Raw genomic sequence first — 19,661 nt, 5'->3', positions numbered from 1 at the left:
AGGATTTTTCCCAGACTAGATCCAAAGATAGCGTGCACATTCCTTGCACTGAGTGTTCGCGTTACGAAGCAAGGAGATGTATATGTGTATAGTTCCAGGTGTTAAAAATATTCTTTGTGGCATCTTGATTCATTCCTCTTTCATGTGGAGCACACTGCAGTCTGCTAAAAAACAATACCTTTCTTTTTCATTGCTCTTAAAGAGAGATCATGAGTTTAAGAATGTGGCTGTTTGGTGACCAGTCCCTAATCCCAGCTGCGTTGCATAGAGATTAAGACACAGTCATCTCCGCTTGTTTAAGCAAAGTATTGCAACTGCAAGTTCAACACAACTGTCTTGTGCACGAGGACTTGAACAGCTTTACCCATTGGAGAGAAAGGAAGGACCACAAGCCTGAAAATATGGACTTAATGTGGGTGATATGCAGATCTCTGTCCAATAGTGCCCTAAAGTGATAGGTTCAAATGTCCCTGCTGTATGCTGCCCAGTTGTACTAAAATGTTTGAGGTGGCAGTGGTAGTTGACATTAAAATGAGGCTTGTTTCTCAAATTGGATCCTGAAGATCAACTAAAAAAGATACACCAGGTGACCAAAGTTTCAAAAGAATAAAATATGTGATTGAAAATTCAGCTGAAATGACCTACTTTTACCACAGATTACATACTGAGATCACAGTAGATGCAAGCCCGGCGGGATTGGGAGCTATTCTTGCTCAACGGAATAGTCATCCGAATGCTCAGAGACAGATTGTGGCCTATTCCAGTCGAAGTCTGTCTGAAACTGAACGTGCATGTTCTCAGCCGAAGAAGGAGAGTATGGCTGTGGTGTGGGCCTGCAAACATTTTCATGTGTTTCTCTATGGATAACATTTCACCATCAGAGATCATCAGGCATTGCTCACCATCCTTGGAAATCCCGAAGGCAAATATGGCTCCTCATATTGAGAGGTGGGGATTGTGACTGCAGGAATGTTACGAAATTTTACACAAGTCAAGGAAAGATCATAAACATGTTGATTACTTTTCACGAGTGCCTCTACCGTTTGTACTTTTTATTTAACAAAAGGGGGGAGTTTGGAGTCTTGATGTTATGAGTATTAAGACCCTAGGAGTTCTGAGAGGACGTCAAATAGGAATTACATAAGCTGCCAGGAGGTTTTAAGGTGTGGTTTTCAAAATCATGACGCAGTGCGTACTGTTAGGGAGTGATGTGATCATATGCTGAAGAGTAAACACATCTGTTACAGAGCTCCATGTGTGGCGAGTTTCATTTTTGTGCTCCCAGGCTGGGGAGGATGTGACAATGTATGTCCTTAATAATGTTTGCAAAACAATACATTTCATGTGTATTCCAGAATGGAACCTCTGATTAAAAGATTTCGTGTATTAATAAAACACACTATGTGCTCCCTCAACTTAGTCCACACTCCAGCGCAACCGTGAAGATAATGGCTCCCAAACGTAAAAATTGAGTAAGGTCTCCTTCTACATTTTTCAACTAGGATGGAATAAAAGCTCACACGTGGATTAAGATGGAGTTTCAGTAGACATAGGTCTCCTGTTACTGCAGCAATCTTTTTAATTATATTTTTATTAAATGTTCTTTTACAGCATCCAAACAACTCCAACAGACATCAGCACAGAAATGGCAAATATAGTACGAAACTTTGTGTCTCATCTTTCATAGCCCATATTACATACCATCTTCCAGGGTTCAACAGTCCCCTAATGCAGAAACCTTATAGATAAAGAGTTATTGCTGGTATTTTCTGTTCAACGTGTTATCTAGGGATGGGTGAAAATGTTGAGAATCTGAAAATGTTCTGACACTAAGGGGCCGATTCCGATCTCATTGGGAAAGCCCTCTGTCCGAGTTAGATCCAGTGTGCTTTGCGACCGACTCGCACTCCGATGCTTCGAACGCCAGAGTACGATGCGAACACCCGCTTAAGGACACGGGTTGCTCGTAGCCCCATTCAAGTCAATGGGAGCCTGCTGTACAATGTGTACATAGGCTCCCATTGATGAAAAAGGTAAGTTGCGCAAAAGAGCGCCCTTGCAGTGGGGACACGTCTGTGCCACCATACATGCAAGTGTTGGGGGGATCCTTGGGCCCCGCTGTGACCGACTCATAAGGCTACGGGTGAAGGGGGGTCCGGCACGACCATCGAAATCCGCTTCCCGGAGTTTTACGAGTCAGAAACTCTGTCTCGATCCGGCTGTCTGAATTGTGCATCGTACTGGCTCGGTCTGAAATTGCCTCTATTGCATGTTACGGTTTGCTTACGGCTGACACGTACGGAGTGATCCGGACCCGGAAACGTCTCGGTCGGCAATTTCAAGTTTCCCGCATCGTACTTGCTCGCTCGTACAGTTGTACGAGTCGGTCAGAAAACAAGCATCCGGCTCGTACTTTTCCCAGCTGGATCGCGTTCTGACCCATTCCGAGCGAGATCCGAACCGGCCCCTTAGTGTTCACTGCCTGTAATGACTCATTAACTAATGATGATGGCAAAATGGTATTTTACTAAATGGATGTCATGCTGGACTACCCATTTACCAATTTCTATTTAATCTGTTATGAGGATATATTGTGTGAATACTCCAGAAATCTGGAATTACTGGTTTCTTGAAATCTGCTTTTAATGTCATACTTACAACTTTGACAAGAAAAAACAGAAAATATCATTAAACTCAGTGTGCTTCATCCTGTACATAGAGACAACTTTAAACCACCCTCAGGAAGCCAGGAGGACGTTGAAAGACGTGGATTTTTTTATGCTGGAGTGTATTATTTGTCTATGAGAAGATGTAATACAGAATACTCAACCGGACTGAAATACTCAATAAAGTGTTCTGGCACAATAACCAGTTATTTTCCGGAAACGGACAAAGGCCCTCATTCACCATAGTGTCATGTTCTATGATTGGGCCCGTCCTCACTGTGGTGTCATGTAGCTACTCACAGTGGGAGCTCTAAAATGGATCAGTGAGTAGTGTACCTAGCTTCTATGCAGTGTTCTAGAAGACTAGATTAGGTTTAAAATGCATAGATGGGTGACCTGTGAACCTTTATCACTCCCTATCACAAGAATAAAGACCGTATGCTTATGGAACCGTGTTGTGTACAGCCCCAGTCTTATATCAATATGCTTCTGACCACTCTCAAATGTCCTAAACTGTTCTGGGTGTCTGCAAGGCCGAGCACAACCTCTAACATGAACCCCATCTAGAATGTGTGGAGACTCAAAAGTCTGTCGGTGGCGAATTCATAGACCAGGGGCACTGCCTGAGGCTCCATTTACACGTCCGTAGGTATGGGGGGAAAGTTAGATCCTTACAGAATAGAAAACATAATAGAGAGTGAATAGAACAGCAACTTTTATATTTATGCATGCTACATTCAGTTAGGCAGGGAAAATAGATTGTAAGAAATACTATGCTACAGAAGAGTTAACATTTTTAATGCCCATTATTTGGGAGGTGACGCAGAAGTATTGGGTAAATGGGAAGTTGAAATCTTTTGATGGGCATCCCAGGAACTGAAGATTAGCAAGTCATAAAGTAGGTCAATTTGTGTCCGATTCCACTTGGGTTTAGAATATATCGTTTGTAGAATAGGTGATTTATCAGGAATCTGGTGAAGTTGTCTTTGTCACTCAAGAAGGTATCAGATGGTGATATATTGTATTGCCATTTCTAATACAGGTATTTGTTTTTTCCCAAGGATGTTATTAATGGAGAAATGTTAAATAGAAGCTCTGTGTGACTTGCTGAACAAATGGGCAAATAGATGGATACTGTGTTTTTCTTTAATGTGCTGGAGAGTATTAATGGTCTCATTGTGGTTGAGATTGTAAGCATCATCCAAATGCATGTCAATGTGAATACAGAGAAAATGTTTAGTTTTAGCATTGTGGTTGATTGGTGAAGGAGGTGGATTGGCTAGAGATGTGTGCGATCCTACTGCCTGATTTACTCTTAGGCCTGTGTTTGCCAAAGGTTGTTGTGCCTGTTTAAGTGATGTATTTGCCAGCAGGCTGTGTGTCTGTTTTGTTCTGAATGGTGTGTGAGAGAATCGCGAGTCTGGGTGTAGTCATTTTGGAGCCTTTTGGTGGAGATTTTGATTTATGTGCTCTGAATTGGTGGGGAGCAGAGTGGCAGTCTGTTTTTTTTATGCTCAGCCTCTGTGGAGAGGAACCGATGACTGAAGCTGTTAGCTCCACTGTTTTCTCAATTTTCTGAACACCTTAAGAGATTGAGGCACTGACACATACATTGTTGCCTGGATTCTCCTTGGAAAATATGCATCATTCAATGTTATCTTGTGGATTTTGGGAGCCCCAGGCAAGAAATTTGAGTGACCTCGGATGAAACAAATTTTAATTTTGCGACTCATTTTCTGAAAATCCGAGCCCCCATGATGCCAAACAAATACTAAATTATATGTCAAACTTCAACAGGGTCACTCAAAACAGATGAAATATGCCTTGCCCAGGACCCCCAAAATCCTTAAGATGACATTGGATAGAGAAAGAATGATTCAGCGGAAGAGAGGTTTAGAGCGAGAAATAAAATAGAGAGAAAGTTCAATTTTCCAAGGAGCCACTTGGAAGGTTGGGGCCATGGGCAATTGCCACTTTGCCTGTGACTTATCAGAAAAGTCAATCATAAAAGATTAATTGTGTATAAATAAAGAAGCTAAATGTAAAACTTAAATGTTTTAAAGTTCTGTAAATATGAAGCAATTTGAAATTGGTGGCTAAAAATGAAGTTGGAATTCTCAGATTGATTTGTGGGTGCAGTGCAAGTACATCAAACAGAATATAGTATGGGCGGTAGATGGGCTCCATTGAATTTAGAAAAGCTCCAACCTTCCAATCAAAATATAGATTTTTTTATATTTGTGAATTAAATCAAATATCCCATAATTTCTGTATTTTGTGTGATGAATGCTTGTTTCTGTATTTTTGTGTACTGTTATGCAGTTCAATTCATTGATTGCAGTAATGGCTCAGTGGGGGTCCCCGGATTCCGATAATATTTAAGTGGGGTCCCACAGATGTCAAAAGAGTATGAATCTCTGGACTATGGTATTTCCATTTTGTATAGTCTATTTATTTACTCCAAAGACAGATGTTTTGGGCATTACCATTTCCCCTCAAAAAGCACAAGGAGTTCAGGGTCCCCAGTTTGGAAAGGATGTAATTTTCATTTGTGTTAATTTTCTATGTCATTGAGACGGGTTGTTTGTTTCAAGTACATGTGTGGTTTATGAGAACATGGTTTCTAGTAAATGTATTTTATTGTAATGGGTGTCTCTAAAGGCTTATGTACTCGCAGAAAGGGGGAGGGAAAGTCAGAAATGTGTTCCCATAGAATGACATACGTTTAGTGCAAACTTTCTGAGGAAATCACAATGGATTCATTGAGTGCTTCTGGAAGTTTATGCCATTTGCAGATTTCAAGGAGTACTCGCGCGCTTAACATGTAGGTGGAAAATGGGAAATTCTGCATATAGAAATGTGATGCAAATGAGCATTTGTGCATTTACCTGTTTGTCTGTTTCTCCAGGGTGTTAATATATATGTTTCTCTTTAGAGCAATCACTTTTCCCTACACCTTCGTTAAATATAGGAGTTTGTCTCTATTCACTGTGTGGAACCGACCTGCAACGTATACGTGATTGTTGGACTTGGCCCTTTTGCAGGGTCATCCCTGAACTTTTTGCCTTCCTCCTGTATTTTTCTGACCTGTTGTTAGTGGTTTTAGGACTCTGGGCACTTTACCACTGCTGATCAGTGCTAAAGTGCATATGCTCTCTGTTGTAAAGGATTAGTTACTCCATGATTGGCTATTTGATTTACTTGTCAGGCCCTAGTACAGTGCACCATGTGTGCCCAGGGCCTGTAGATCAAATGCTGCTGGTTGGCTTGCAGCACTGGTTGTGCCACCCACAGAAGCTGCTTGTAAAATATGGCTAAGGCCTGCCATTGCAGAGCCTGTGTGCAGTCTGGGACTGCCATTTCGACTTAGCAAGTACACCCACTTGCCTGTCACTAAACCTTCCTTTTTCTACATATTAGTCACCCCTATGGTAGGCCCAATGTACCCCCGTGGACATGGTGCATTGTATATAACAGGTAGGGCATGCCCTGGTGTGTGTGGCATGTCCTGATAGTGAATTACAGCCAATTTCGTTGTTCACTATTGCAAGGCTACCTATTCCCATAGGCCAGAATGGGCAGTTTGATGATAATATCTTATAATCCTAACTGACCCAGGGAACAATGTAGACATTCGAGTCTAGTATGCCTGAACTTAGAATGATAAAATAAATCTTTTAGTGTGGGTGATTTTTATATTCTGTGTTTGAAAATACCACTTTTAGAAAGTTTTTTCTTGCCTAACCATCCAGTATGCCTCTGCTAGGCTTAAATATTCCATGTCTGGTTTGTGAGTGACAGGGGGCTGGAGAGGGCCTTGGCTCCAGCCGTCTGATGGGTCAGGGCTGGGCTGGGCTGAATAGGACCTGCATTGAAAAGAGAGTAGGGGGCGGAGATTTCCTTTCACTGACCTGAGGCCTCACAGAATAGAGAGTAGGGGAGGAGATTTCCTTTCAGCTACCTAGTCTGCTCTCAAACAATGCTGTCTTCACGTACTGCCAGGAAGCTGCACCCAGGATGACAGAACTGGTCTTGACTAGGTACAGACACTCTCTGCCTTCAGAGAACAAAGGATTTTGCAGTATAAATATTGGGGCCAGAGCCCACAACTTTCGATCACTTCTTGGAATCAAGACAGACTTTTGTCAAGGAGAGAAACAAAGGAAGCTGAAGGAGGAGACTGCCCCAGTGCTGGTTGCTGTCTGGGGTTGCCCTGCAGTGGTTACTCAATTCCAAGAAAAGGGAAAAATTTACTTTGTGTACTTTATCATCTTGAGGAAGATCTCCAAGGGCTTGAAGCTGAGCTTGCCTTCTGTCTGAAGTCACAGGAACACCAAGACTTCACCACCAGCTTCCCCCCTGAATTTCCTTGCTGGGAATTCTACCTGCAGAGAGGTGCTTGCTGTGGTTCTGGGTAACTCTAGTGTCTGCGTGTCGCTGGGGGCTGCAAGCGCAACGCAACGAGGAGAAGCGTGCCGTCGCCGCATCTGTTGCCGCCACATCACCGAAGACGCGTGCCGCTGCCGCAGCTGTTGGCCTTTGCATCACAAATGAAGCGTGTTGCATCACCGGAGAAGCGTGCCTCCGGCGCAGAGGTTGCATCACCTGAGAAGCGTGTCGCTGGGCCTGTTGCTGCTCCAAAGTTCATCGATTTCGCCACACAGCTGTCGGGCGTGCATGCATCACATCCCCGTTGTCGCATCGCATCCAAGGCGCCATTTTGTCGCATCGCACGGGTCGTCACATAATCAAGGCGCCATCTTGTTGCATCGTCACCGGGCCGCAGTAAGAAACAACGCATCAACTCCCCACACAGTAAGGTAGCGACGCATCACCTCTCTTGCGCTGCTTTAAGGAACCGACGCATCCACTCCCCTGAGTGTAGGGAACGATGCCTCAACTTCCCTGCGACCCTTTTGTTTGCATTGCGTGACGCATCCCAAGTAAAGTGTTGCATTTACCATCTACATTGAAATAAGCTATTTTCTACCATTTTAAAGACTTATTTTGGATTATAGTATTGTGGATTTTTGTCATTTGGTCTGGTGTTAAGTCTAGTAAAGATTACTTATTTTTCGAAACTTGTGTGGTGCCCATTTGTAGTGTTGTCACTGTATTACACAGCCCACAAGAGCGCCACCCGCAGACACCACCAACTCATCAGGACCGCCAAGAGGACCGCCTTCAAGGACCGCTTATACAACAACGCACACAACACCAAAGAGCTCTTCAGCATTGTGAAAGAACTCTCCAACCCCAGCTCCAACACAAACAAAATCCCACCATCACAAGACCTGTGTGACTCCCTGGCCGCCTTCTTTCACCGCAAGATCACCGACATCCACAACAGCTTCAAGTCCGACATCCCCGCACCCACCACCGAGTCCACCACCCCTGCAACCACCAGCCGCCTGGTCCAACGTCAGCGATGAAGACCCCATCAAAATAATGAACTCCATCCACTCTGGATCCCCATCTGACCCCTGCCCTTACCACGTCTTCAACAAAGCCAGCACAACCATCGCGCCCCACCTCCGAAAAACAATCAACAGTTCCTTCGAGACAGCAACTTTCCCAGAAAGCTGACAGCACGCCGAGATCAACGCCCTTCTGAAGAAGCCCAAGGCGGACCCCAAGGATCTCAAGAACTTCCGGCCCATCTCCCTGCTCCCGTTCCCGGTAAAAGTGACAAAGAAGATTGTCAACAAACAGCTAACCCGCTACCTCGAAGAAAACGACATCCTGGACCCCTCCCAATCCGGTTTTCGCAGCAACCACAGCACCGAGACCGCCCTCATCGCCGCCACTGACGACATCAGGAACCTGATGGACAAAGGAGAAACAGCCGCCCTCTTCCTCCTGGACCTGTCAGCAGCCTTTGACACAGTCTGCCATCACACCCTATCAGCACGCCTCCATGACGCCGGAATTCAAGAGAAGGCCCTGGCCTGGACCACATCCTTCCTCTCCGGCAGAACCCAGAGCGTCCGCCTCCCACCCTTCCGCTCGAAATCCACCGAGATCATCTGCGGCGTCCCACAGGGATCCTCCCTCAGCCTGACGCTGTTCAATATCTACATGGCACCGCTCGCCCACGTCACACGACAACATAACCTCAACATCATCTCCTACGCCGACAACACCCAGCAGATCATATCCCTCACCGAAGACCCCCACACTGCCAAAGCCAACCTCCACAGAGGAAAGACGGCCGTAGCTGACTGGATAAAGGACAGCAGACTGAAGCTGAACTCAGACAAGACGAAGGTCCTCATTCTCGGACACACCCCATCAGCCTGGGACGACTCTTGGTGGCACACATCGCTAGGCAGAGCCCCAGAACCCACAGACCATGCACGCAACCTGGGGGTCATCCTCGACTCCACCCTCTCCATGACCAGGCAAGTAAACGTCGTCTCCGCGTCCTACTTCAACACCCTCTACATGCTCCGCAGGATCTTCAAATGGATCCCTCCCGACATGAGAAAAACCGTCACCCAGGCCCTCATCACCAGCAGACTCAACTACGGGACTCAACTACGGGAACGCCCTCTGCTCAGGAACAACAACCAAGCTCCTGAGACGACTCCAACGAATCCCGAACGCCTCGGCACGACTGATCCTCGACATCCCCCGACACAGCCACATCACACCCCACCTAAGAGGCCTGCACTGGCTCCCCGTCAACAAGAGGATCACCTTGAAACTCCTCATCCACGCACACAAAGCCCTACACAACACCGGACCCACATACCTCAACAACCGTCTCAGCTTCCACACCCCCACCCGAAACCTCCGCTCAGCCAAATTCGCCCTCGCCATAGTTCCTCGTATCCGGAAAACCACTGCTGCCGGCAGATCCTTCCCCTACCTCGACATCAAGACCTGGAACGCTCTCCCCACCAGCCTACGACAGACTCAGGACCTGCTGGCTTTTAGAAAACTCCTCAGGACCTGGCTCTTCGATCAGTCGCGCCCCCCTCCCTTTGAGACCCTCACGGGTATGTAGCGCGCTTTATAAATGCAGTGACTGATTGATTGTGTTCACAAATGCTTTACACGCTGCCTCTGAGATAAGCCAGTCTGCTCGAGCCAAGCTACCAAGGGGGTGAGCAGGGGTTATTTTAGAAGTGTAGCCTCCTTACCCTGACTAGAAGCAAGGATACCTATTTGGACAAAGGTGCAAACCATTGCCAACAAGAGACCCCCATTTCCAAAAAATTGTTGGATGTCACCTAGATTTGCACATAGTACATGCCTAGAATACCCAGTAACGCATCCCTCCATTTGCGAACGTGCAAATTCCACTGTCTCTTCATGCTGTCAATCTTGCTCATTGTGCACATTGTGAATATAGAAAGCTAAAAGGGAGTGAGGTTGGCTAAATGAGCACAAACAGCGGCAAATTTGCACTTGTGCTAGTAGTACAAATCATGTTTTCAGATGAATGTATTATTATTTCATTGTATGTGGTTACTTAGCACCTATAGGTATTAAACTGTGGTTCAATAAATGTGGAATTGTATTAGTTGCAATTACATTTTTTCACCGACTAGAAAATAAATAGGGAAAAAACACAATAAGATGAGAGAAATAAACTTGGCAAAAAGTATGATGATGTTGAAGGAATGCTTCTATGCGTAAGAGGCCCGAAGCAAGGTTTCAAGAGTGCTGGTCCCCCAATCGTCAAGAGGCCCCACATTCAGGTTCCTTCTTATATAGATCTATAAAAAGCTGTTTACAAACCTGTCACTTTTTCAATGATGTTTGCCGAATGCCGCGAAAACTCTCAATGGTTCGCGGCGGTAGCGGGAGAGGCCCCAGGGTGGAAATTTTGCAACAGTTGCTAATTTTAAAAGTGGTTACCAAATAGCTCTATGGCATAACTGTATACTGTGTCTATGAACTTTCACACAGGGGGAGCATCTTCGTTGTGTGGGGATCAAACCATTTTGCCTCACACGTACTTTCATAGTTCTGCTGCATTGTTTTAAGGAGTATTTGTAGGTTCGAAGGATATGCATCTTCCAAGATGCTTCAGCACCAGCACAGAAAACTGACAACTTAAGGTGTGCACTATTTCATAGCTCAATTTATGCTCTGTGAAAAAAGGCTGGCAGTTTCTAGAGCAGTTCGGACATCCATTTTATATTTTAAGAAAAAAATACCCGCGTTTGTGGATGTTTACTTATTTTTACTTCGGAATGTCATTTTAATTTTTTGGGTAGAAAATACGGGCCGTCGCGTCTTTAATATACTGCCAAGAAAGAAAGCAAGATTTTTAAATTGCGGAGATTGAAATATAACCTGCTAATTGTGAAAACGTCGTAAAGGTTTCATAGTCATACGCGTTCTGTGAGAGTAACATGCCGCTCTGGTTGGAGAGAAATATAATCTCAGTAACATGCTGCTTGCAAGGAGTGATTTTATTCGTTAGGAGGGGCGGTAGTTTGGGCAGGCCTGCGTTCCTTTACAAAAGCGATGTTAACAGCAATGCCTGGGCCCAGCTCTAGAAACAGGTAATCCGAGCCACTGCCAAACACGCCGAGACACTGTCTCTTTAAGAGCGGCACAGGCGGAGGCTGAGAGTGGAGCCGAAAGGGGAGGTACCATGTCTGGTAAGGTGGGGGGGATAGGTAGCCGCTGCCCCCATCGTTAAGGGGAGGTGGGAAAGATGACACTTCCACGGGGAGCCTCCCCCCGCCGTCAGAGGCAGGGAGGGTTTTCCCAGGCAGATATTCACCGATACTGACGCCCACGGACACAACACGTACAGTAGGTGGGCGTAGCTCCTTTAAGAAAAAGGGGCGGATGTTCTTCGATGCTAAAGCAGACCGAAGGGAGAACGAGAAGGAAAAGGGGAGGTACCATTCGTAGAGCCGGAAAGGGGGAGGACCGACAGGACAATGGAGCTTCTGTGTGGCTGCGGGAGATTAAAGCCACCGCCGGGAGACGCCGACTCGCGCTGCCGGGTGTGAGGTCGGGTTGGAGTGGAGAGAGGGCCGGTTCGGCCGGTCCCGAATCGGACTCCCCTCTCCGCATTTGTCTTTCAAGGGTCCCGAGGCGGTAAGTGGCGGTTGGTGTTGCGCGCAGGCAGTTGGTTGGTGGGATTGCGCTTGGGCTCTGTCCTCACGCCGGTTGCCTCTCAGTGACGCTCGGCGCGAGCGTGTCAGGGAGAGGGGGGAAGGGGACCGGCATAGGAGGGGGCCTACGCCATCAGGGGCAACATGGGTGGGGACTGGTGGCGCCATCTGGGGAGGGCCATTAGCCTTCAACGGCCCCCGCGGCCCAAGAAAGTTTTGGCCTCAGCGCTGCTGGAATCTGGCGAGTTGAGTCCTGGGAAGCTCTGTCCGCGTGAGAAGCCCTGTGGATGTGAGGGGACTCCGGGACAAGGGCTGATGAGCTTGGGGATCCTGTCATGTTTCGAGGGGGTGATCACAACCATGGGATGCAGGGTTGCGAGTAGTTGGGTGTGGGGGGCGACACATTGCTATGGGACTGGAATATTTGGTAGGGTATTATGGGTAAGTTTGAGTCAAGGATCTGATAAATGAGATTTGTGCACTTTTGGAGTAGGTGCACCTTGCTGTTGGAAGGGGATACTTGGAACCTCTCATCTGTTTTCCCCCTTGTAGACTCTGTGGTTTAGGAGTTTTTCCCTGAAGGGATGACGTTTACCCACGGTCTCGTTAGGGAGACACAGGATAACTGCCCCCTGCAAGGGAGTGCTTGGTGCGTTCTTGTTTGTAGTGTTGGTAATTATGGCTTTTTGTGGTTGCTCTGATGTGGGGGTTATTATCTTCTTATTTCCTATTTGGGGCATGGTGATACCTCTTAGGGTTTCCGGAGGGGTAGTGGACGCAGTGTTTTTTTTTCTTTTTAAATTCCAGATAGTCATTGTTTACTATGTATCTTGTATAGGATACAGTTCATGCTGTCATTTGTAACTGTGCATGTCCATTGAGGTGACTGTTGTGCAACGGTTAGCACCATTTTTACAAGTTTTATACAGTGTCTGCTTGTGTAGCTCATACATCGAGGGGTGAATAAGGTACTTGACTTACATTTTTTCCAAAAGCACTGCCTGGTTTTAAAAATATTTCTTTATATATTCAGATAAGTCCCAAAACAGTTAGAACATGGCCGCTTTCTAAATCAGTGCCTTGATTAGATGTGTGTACTAGACTCGACAAAGATCAAACAAGTGGGGTAAGAATGGAAAATTAAGTATTGAGAAATTTGTTAGGTGAGATTTCAAGAAACGTTTAAATAATATGGATTTGAGCTATTACTATTGAGCTTTATTCAATTAATTAAAATCATTACAAATATAGTATCATTTCAATATAATATAAGAAGGAAACTCAGTTTGAACCAACGTATAATGCTGGTAGGTTGTTCTATATTTTGGAAGAAAAAATGATTGCTCTGAAAATGAATGATTGTCTTGCTTCTGGCAGTAAAGGAACCCACAGAGCTGGTCCGTTTCTGTTAGAGATTTGGGGGTGCATTCAGTTGTAGTGCCTTAACTGACTAAACCTAGAACAACATCAACGGTTTGGTGGGTCTCATTAAAGTACCAAAACAAGGCTATTCACTCCATAAACGCCTGTAATTCAAGTACTTGTTTAGAAAACATAAAGAACAATATTGCTGTTGTACATTGTTTCTTCATGTAATGTGGTTGTCTGTAGTCCTAGTCCTTTCTTAGTGTTCTCTCATTCTGTCTACCACAATGCCTATGTATGTTCTTACTTCCACCTGAGAATTCTACTAGTGTCAGTTGATGGTCTGGTCAGCTGGCGAGGTTGTGTACTCAGCTGTGTCCTACAATAAATCTACATGTATTCAACTAGAAGTATCCTGTCATCACTTACCATCTTATTTACAACAATCGCCCTTCTCGTACATGCTAGGTCCGTTGTGTATGTGTGTTCTTCTAATCTTTAGATGGTTTGTCAATTACATTGGTGCAGTGATGTGAACTGTAAAACATCTATCTATCGATATCCCCAAATTTATAAATGTACTCAATCAATAGATTCTTTATTTGGTTACATAAAAAACACAAAAGTACATCACATGCATAAAACCAAAGATAAAATGCATTTCATCATAAATGCATATCTTTAACATTTAACTACTCGTAAAGGTTTCAATTTAAAAGGCATTTGCATAATTTCAGCTGCTTAAACGTTTTTTCCTACTTCTGAGGGCACCCTCCAAAAAGCTTGCCACATTAAAGCAAATATTGGGGGGCTGGCTTTACTTGCCAAAATTCCGTCCCTCTGAGCAACCGTGAAATATAACATTGTCTTAGGGTCTGGTAATGATCACAGAAAAATATAAAGTACACTGTATCTTGGACTGATAAGTTATCACATGAGCATGACCCCTTGGTCTTCCACCTATGCTGCCCGTGGGGTTCTGCTAAAAGCCAGAGGAAATATTCAAATCTAAAACTGGTTAAAAGAAAGCGGTGATGGGGATACAATCGTGATTAAGAAGGGTTCCCTAAGAACATCTGTTTTTAGGAGTATATGGGCCCTGACTGGGGATTTTAAAAACGATTTCTTCTGACTGCTTAAACTTTTCTCGTCCTAAATAGCTTTTTAATCAATGGCCGATCTTTTTTGGTGATCGCTCTTTTCACTGTTTTTGAATGTTGGGTAGATGGGATAAAAAGATCTTTTGATCAGCAGAGATTTTGAAGCATAGCTGGGTATTGTCTCCTCTGTGATAATACTGAACTCCTATCTTTTGGTTAGAAGTGCCCCAAGTGTTCAGTATTGAAATGTAAAGGTGCCACTATTGAGCACCAGGATATAGTAGATATCACAGGGGTCTGTTTGGATAGAAACTCGCCAATTGTAACTCTTATCTGTATGGTTGGCTGGCATTTTGCACATCATTGCTTTGGTACATGGCATGGTAAGCACTGTACTTATTAGTGTGGCAATGGACCATGTATGTCACCTGTTGCTACAAAGCAGTCGACAGAGTGGTGGATGCAGAGTCACTATTGTACAGCAGTATACAGTCTAAATTATTACGTTTCTCAATTTTTTTACCCTGTGATGGAGCAAGCATGGTAACCCGTCTGTCATAAGCAAGATCTAATTGCATTCAGTGTCTTGGTGGCATGCTCTCCATTTCTCACCATGAACTTGTGGTAGTGTTGTAGGACGAATGCCACACATTTTTTTCCCCCTGCAGGTACAATATTGTAGGTGTTCCTGATGCCACAAATGATTGCTTTACAGCAGTGGGTTATTTGTGCACTCTGGTTAGTTTTATCATCACTAGTAAGCCCCTTATGTTGATCATTTTTACAACATTGGGTAAAAGTGTATAAATTGTTTTTCCGATTTAGAAGTTTCATTAGATGCATATTACTGTATGACTATTTGTGTGCTTCAAAAGTGTAACTACTGATGTACTTGTTGTTAACCTGGGTATGGTATGTATGAGTGGTCGTGGAGGAACAGTCCAGATGCATGCTCTCTTTTCTCCTATTGACTGGAGCGTGGGAAAATGGGTGTTGCCACAATTTGCTGTATCAAGTCTTACTTTTAGCTTGAAGTGGTGATTGGTACCAATGGATTTCCAGGGTCTTGACAGTAGAACTTCTAATATGGGGGAAGTTGCCCTTGTGGGATACTAGTTGAAGTATGTTTTCACGTTTCCAGTTTAAATTCCCCTTTTGCACCCACAGGCATTTAGACTTGAATACCAATGTTCAAGTCCATATTCTGCCTGTTGGCAGTCATCATCTGTTCATGGTGTTTTTTTTTTTTCTGATGACTGAGATTATGTAACTTATGCTGGCATTTGCTAGAAGCAAATTATCTTTTTTTAGACCTTGAAAATTTGACTTTGACACCAACATGTGCCCCTTTTCTATGGAACTCATTTGTGGGCTTTCCCGCTGGGTATCACATGTTGCATTTTGACCGTTGTGGATGTTTTAAGTCTTACTAGGGAATGGATTGACTGAGGCAGCGATTCCCAACTTATAGTTTGCAGCGCCCTAGGGGTCCGCAGGCGCAAGCACCTGATTTGCTCTCGCATGGCTGTGCTGGTATATTCGATACAAATTCGGTGGCAAGGTTGCTCACTCGATAATCCCACTGCCACCTTCAAAATAGACCCGCCCACGCATTGCGAGCGGCGGGCGTAAATAAGAGGCGAAGGGCGTGCAGACACTAGACTAATATGGTGCTGTCGTCATTCATGTGTGGCATGCTAAGTAGGCCAACTGTCTCCACCGAATCCAGGCCTGCAGTGAGTTCCACAGCATTACCCAATTGGATTCAGGTTTGCCTGATAAAGTGTGAGCACTCAAGCTTAGGGCGAGGGGACAGGTTTGCCTAATAAATCCACCATGGAGTCATTCAGACCCGACAAGGTGCATGTAGACTGCTCTCCTCCTAACTTGTGTCATATACATGTATGCGGCGAGAACTGATTTGGCTAGGATCCCTGCCTATATTACATCATTCAATGTTTTTTATAGTGTTGTTGTATTCACAACCTTATTGACACAGAAGATCCCCTTGGGACATCATGCCCAGGCACACAAGTATCTTTAAAAAAAAAAAATTTGCAAAACAATTTAATTGATTTTTAGATATGGTAACAAAAACCAGCCATACAACACAATACAATAGTATGAACAATTCCCACTCGATTGAATGATTAATCTCGTTCCACGTGACCCCGTACGGTCTTACATGGTACAACATTTAGTTGGCTACATAAATTTAAGCCACAGTACCCAACCTCTTGCCCCACACCCTGCGGTATTTCCTTGGGCACACCTGCGCTTCATACATGAGTTTTTCCTGTGTGGCACACCAGTCTACCTCCTCCCGCCATTTCTTGAGGCTAGATGAAGTAGGGCGTTTCCAGTTGGTGGCTATGTCCTGCGTCCGTGTTGAAAAACAGTTTCTCTTTTCTGGTTCCATCCAGCCCATCTGTGATCCCCAGGAGCGTGTGCCGTGGATCATAGGGAACCTCTCAACCCAGGACCTCCCCTCTGTGAGTTCCTCTGAAATGCCCCCCACCTCTGTATCTTGTCAGTTGGGGACATGCCCAGACCATGTGGAAGAAATCCGCCTGGTCTTGGCCGCAGAGTGTGAAGGAGGCGGATGGGTATAGTCCTGCCCTATGAAGACGTGCGGGGGTTAGGTAGGCGGCATGCATCCCTCCAATCCTGGAACCACCCATTCTTCCCATTGGCATTTAAGCCGGTCTAGTGTGGTTGGGGTGTTGTTGGTTAACGTACGGTAAATACGGGAGATGCCCCCCCTCCCCATGTTCCCCAGCATAATCTGTGCCTCGGGTGGGTTACATTCTGGTAACGTTGTGCCGTCTAATATGTGAGAGTGGAGAGCATGACGCAGCTGCAGGTATTTGTATAATTGTGACAGGTGTAGGGAATACCTGGCTTGTAAATCTTGGAAGGAGCGTATGTGGCCGCTGGGCCACACATCTCCGAGCAGAGAGATCCCTATAAGGTCTCGAGCGAAATCCCTTCAGCCCATTAAGCCATGAACCATGCCAGAGAGGCATGAGGAGGCGGGTCGCCAAGTCATATAAACATAAATTGGTCATCCCCATGCCCTCATCGAAGGGCGGGATCCATCAGTGGGCTAGAGCTATGTGGGGTCTCTGACCCCCCCCACCTCCCCTCCCAGAGGGATTTGGTGGCTGTGCTGTCTAGCTCCCGCAACCAAGCCCACGGGAAACAGAAGGGGGTGTTTTGAAGAATGTAGAGGAATATGGGGAGAATAATCATTTTAAACAGGGCGACTCTCCCCAAGGGTTTTAGGGGGAGCGTCTGCCATTTGCAGAGGTCTACCTTCACATTTTTCACTAGTGGAGTTAGGTTGAGGGACCAGGAGAGGTCAGGGAGCATGGCGACCCAGATCCCTAAGTATTTGAATGATTGTCGCCTGAGAGGTACTGTGGATTGCCAATCAAAGCAATCCCTTGCTAAGTGTTGGGGGACCAAGTCTGACTTACTGGGGTTAAGTCGGAGGCCTGTCCAAAGGAGTGTAGTATCCGGAGACAGTGAGGACCGGATTGGGCTGCATCTGCAAGGAAAACTGACGTTCTCTGCGCACAGGGCAATTTTGTCCGCTTCCGAGTTGGGCCACTTCCATCCCTGGATGTGGTCCTCCGACCGAATCAGACTCGCCAGGGGCTCCATCACCAAGGCGAAGATTAGGGGTGAGCGGGGGCTTCCTGCCTCGTTCCTCTACAAATGGGGAATGCCTCTTGTAGTACCCCGTTCACTAGCACCCATGCTTGAGGTTGGGCATAGAAAACCTTCACCAGTTTGCGAAAGTGTGGGACGAACCCCATCTCCACCAGTAAATCTTCCAGGTAGTGCCAGTCCACAGAATCAAAGGCCTTCTCGAAATCTGCGAGAAGTGCGGAATAAGGAGTGAGCAAAAGGCAGTGTGCCAGGGCCAGACGGAGACGACTGATTCAGTGTCTTATCTCCCGCATGGGCATAAACCCGCATTGGTCAGGATAGACCAGTTTGGTGAGGTGGGGCTTCATCCGCTGTGCAAGAATTGTAGCGAATAATTTAACCTCAGTATTTGTAAGAGAAATTGGGAGGTAGTCCACACACCGGTGTGACTGGGGTTGTGTTTTAGGGTGAACAACAATAGTGGACAAGTATGTCTCTGGTGAGAAGGAGCCTTTCTCCAAAGCCTCCTCAAAGAGATCCGCACGGTGTGGGACGAGTCTCCTGGTATGCAGCGTAAAATTTCTGCAGGAGCCCATCCGGGCCTGGGGTCTTGCCTGACTAGGTATGTATTATTGCTTCATTTATTTCCTCACGGGTGATGGGGAGGTCCAAGTCAGCTCACTTGACAGTGCGAAGGCGAGGGAGGTTGACACAGCCTGTGCCAAGCAAGTCAGCAAGGGAAGTTTCTGGGCTCTGCGATAGTAGGAGGCAAAGGCTCGGGCCATTGCCAAAGGGGATCGGTGTGCTAGACCATCCAGGTTTACAATCTCCGGAATAATGCGGTCGGCCCATGGGTATGTAGCTAATCTATGGATGATCTTCCCATTTTTGTTGCCCCATCCGTACACCCGGGCTATAGAAGATCTCCAGAGGAGCTTAGCGGTCCGATGGAGAGCTGTATGATTTCAGCCAGGAGGTGTGTGAGTTGCCTCTCTTGGGCGGCGGCCCCAATACTAAGAAGTACTGGTGAGTGGTCGGAAATACCCCTGGGAAGTATACAGATATCACGAATCGTTTGGCAGTCGGTGAAGGGGACAAATATTGCGTCGATACATACCGGAGTGTGGTGTGCTGCTAATGTGTGGGTTAACTGCCTGCTTTGAGGGTGCCAGATTCTCCAGGTGTCGCACAGGCCTAGAGAATCAGCCCAGTTTGTAAGTTGTTTGGCGTGGGTAATACTGGAGGTGTGTGGTGGGCTTTTGGTATCAAGGTGGGGGTTAGGGACCGCATTAAAGTTGCCCAGACTATTGTGGCACCCAGAGGCAGGGAAGTGAGGAGGTCGGCGGTGCATTCCAAAGTCGTTGAGAGCATCGATGGGGGTGAATAGTTTGAAACAAGGTTGAGGGGGTCCCCGATCAGCATTCCGTTGAGAGCCACATATCCTTCCTCTGGGTAATGGGTGACCTGTGTGCGCACAAAGGGTAGATTACGCCTTAAAAGGATGGCCACCCCCCCCCGGGAGCCCCAGGCAAACCCTGAATGCCATTCTCTATCGTACTCGTACCGTGCCAGTAAGGGGCATTGGTTCCCCACCAGGTGAGTATCCTGGAGCAGGAGTACGTCAACAAATATGTGCTGGTCATAGCTCAGGATAGCTGTTCATTTGACCCGATGTAGGAGCCCATTAACATTCCAGGACAGTGCGCGGAGGGAGGTACCCAAAACAGTTGTGTGGGTCACATATGGCCACTGGTGGGAGCAAAGGCTCACTGCACCTTGGCTAGCAATGGGCG

General features: G+C 46.1%; 1 protein-coding gene across 4 annotated transcripts in view; it reads left to right on the top strand.

The window, feature by feature from the left end:
* Positions 1-19,661, top strand: part of BCL9 (BCL9 transcription coactivator) — an 823,614-nt gene that overhangs the window by 351,647 nt on the left and 452,306 nt on the right. The window contains exon 1 of one of the 4 annotated variants that reach the window (XM_086935498.1): positions 11,514-11,732. The exons of the other annotated variants lie outside the window; for them this stretch is intronic. The gene's annotated coding sequence lies outside the window, so the exon portion shown is untranslated. Of the gene's footprint in view, positions 1-11,513; positions 11,733-19,661 lie in introns of those variants that run through there. 4 annotated transcript variants of the gene reach the window in all.

This window comes from Lissotriton vulgaris, chromosome 8 (genome assembly GCF_964263255.1).
Source record: "Lissotriton vulgaris chromosome 8, aLisVul1.2, whole genome shotgun sequence".
Lineage (NCBI taxonomy): Eukaryota > Metazoa > Chordata > Amphibia > Caudata > Salamandridae > Lissotriton > Lissotriton vulgaris.
Note: the sequence above shows the minus strand (reverse complement) of the source record. Positions and strands in the feature narration are given on the sequence as shown.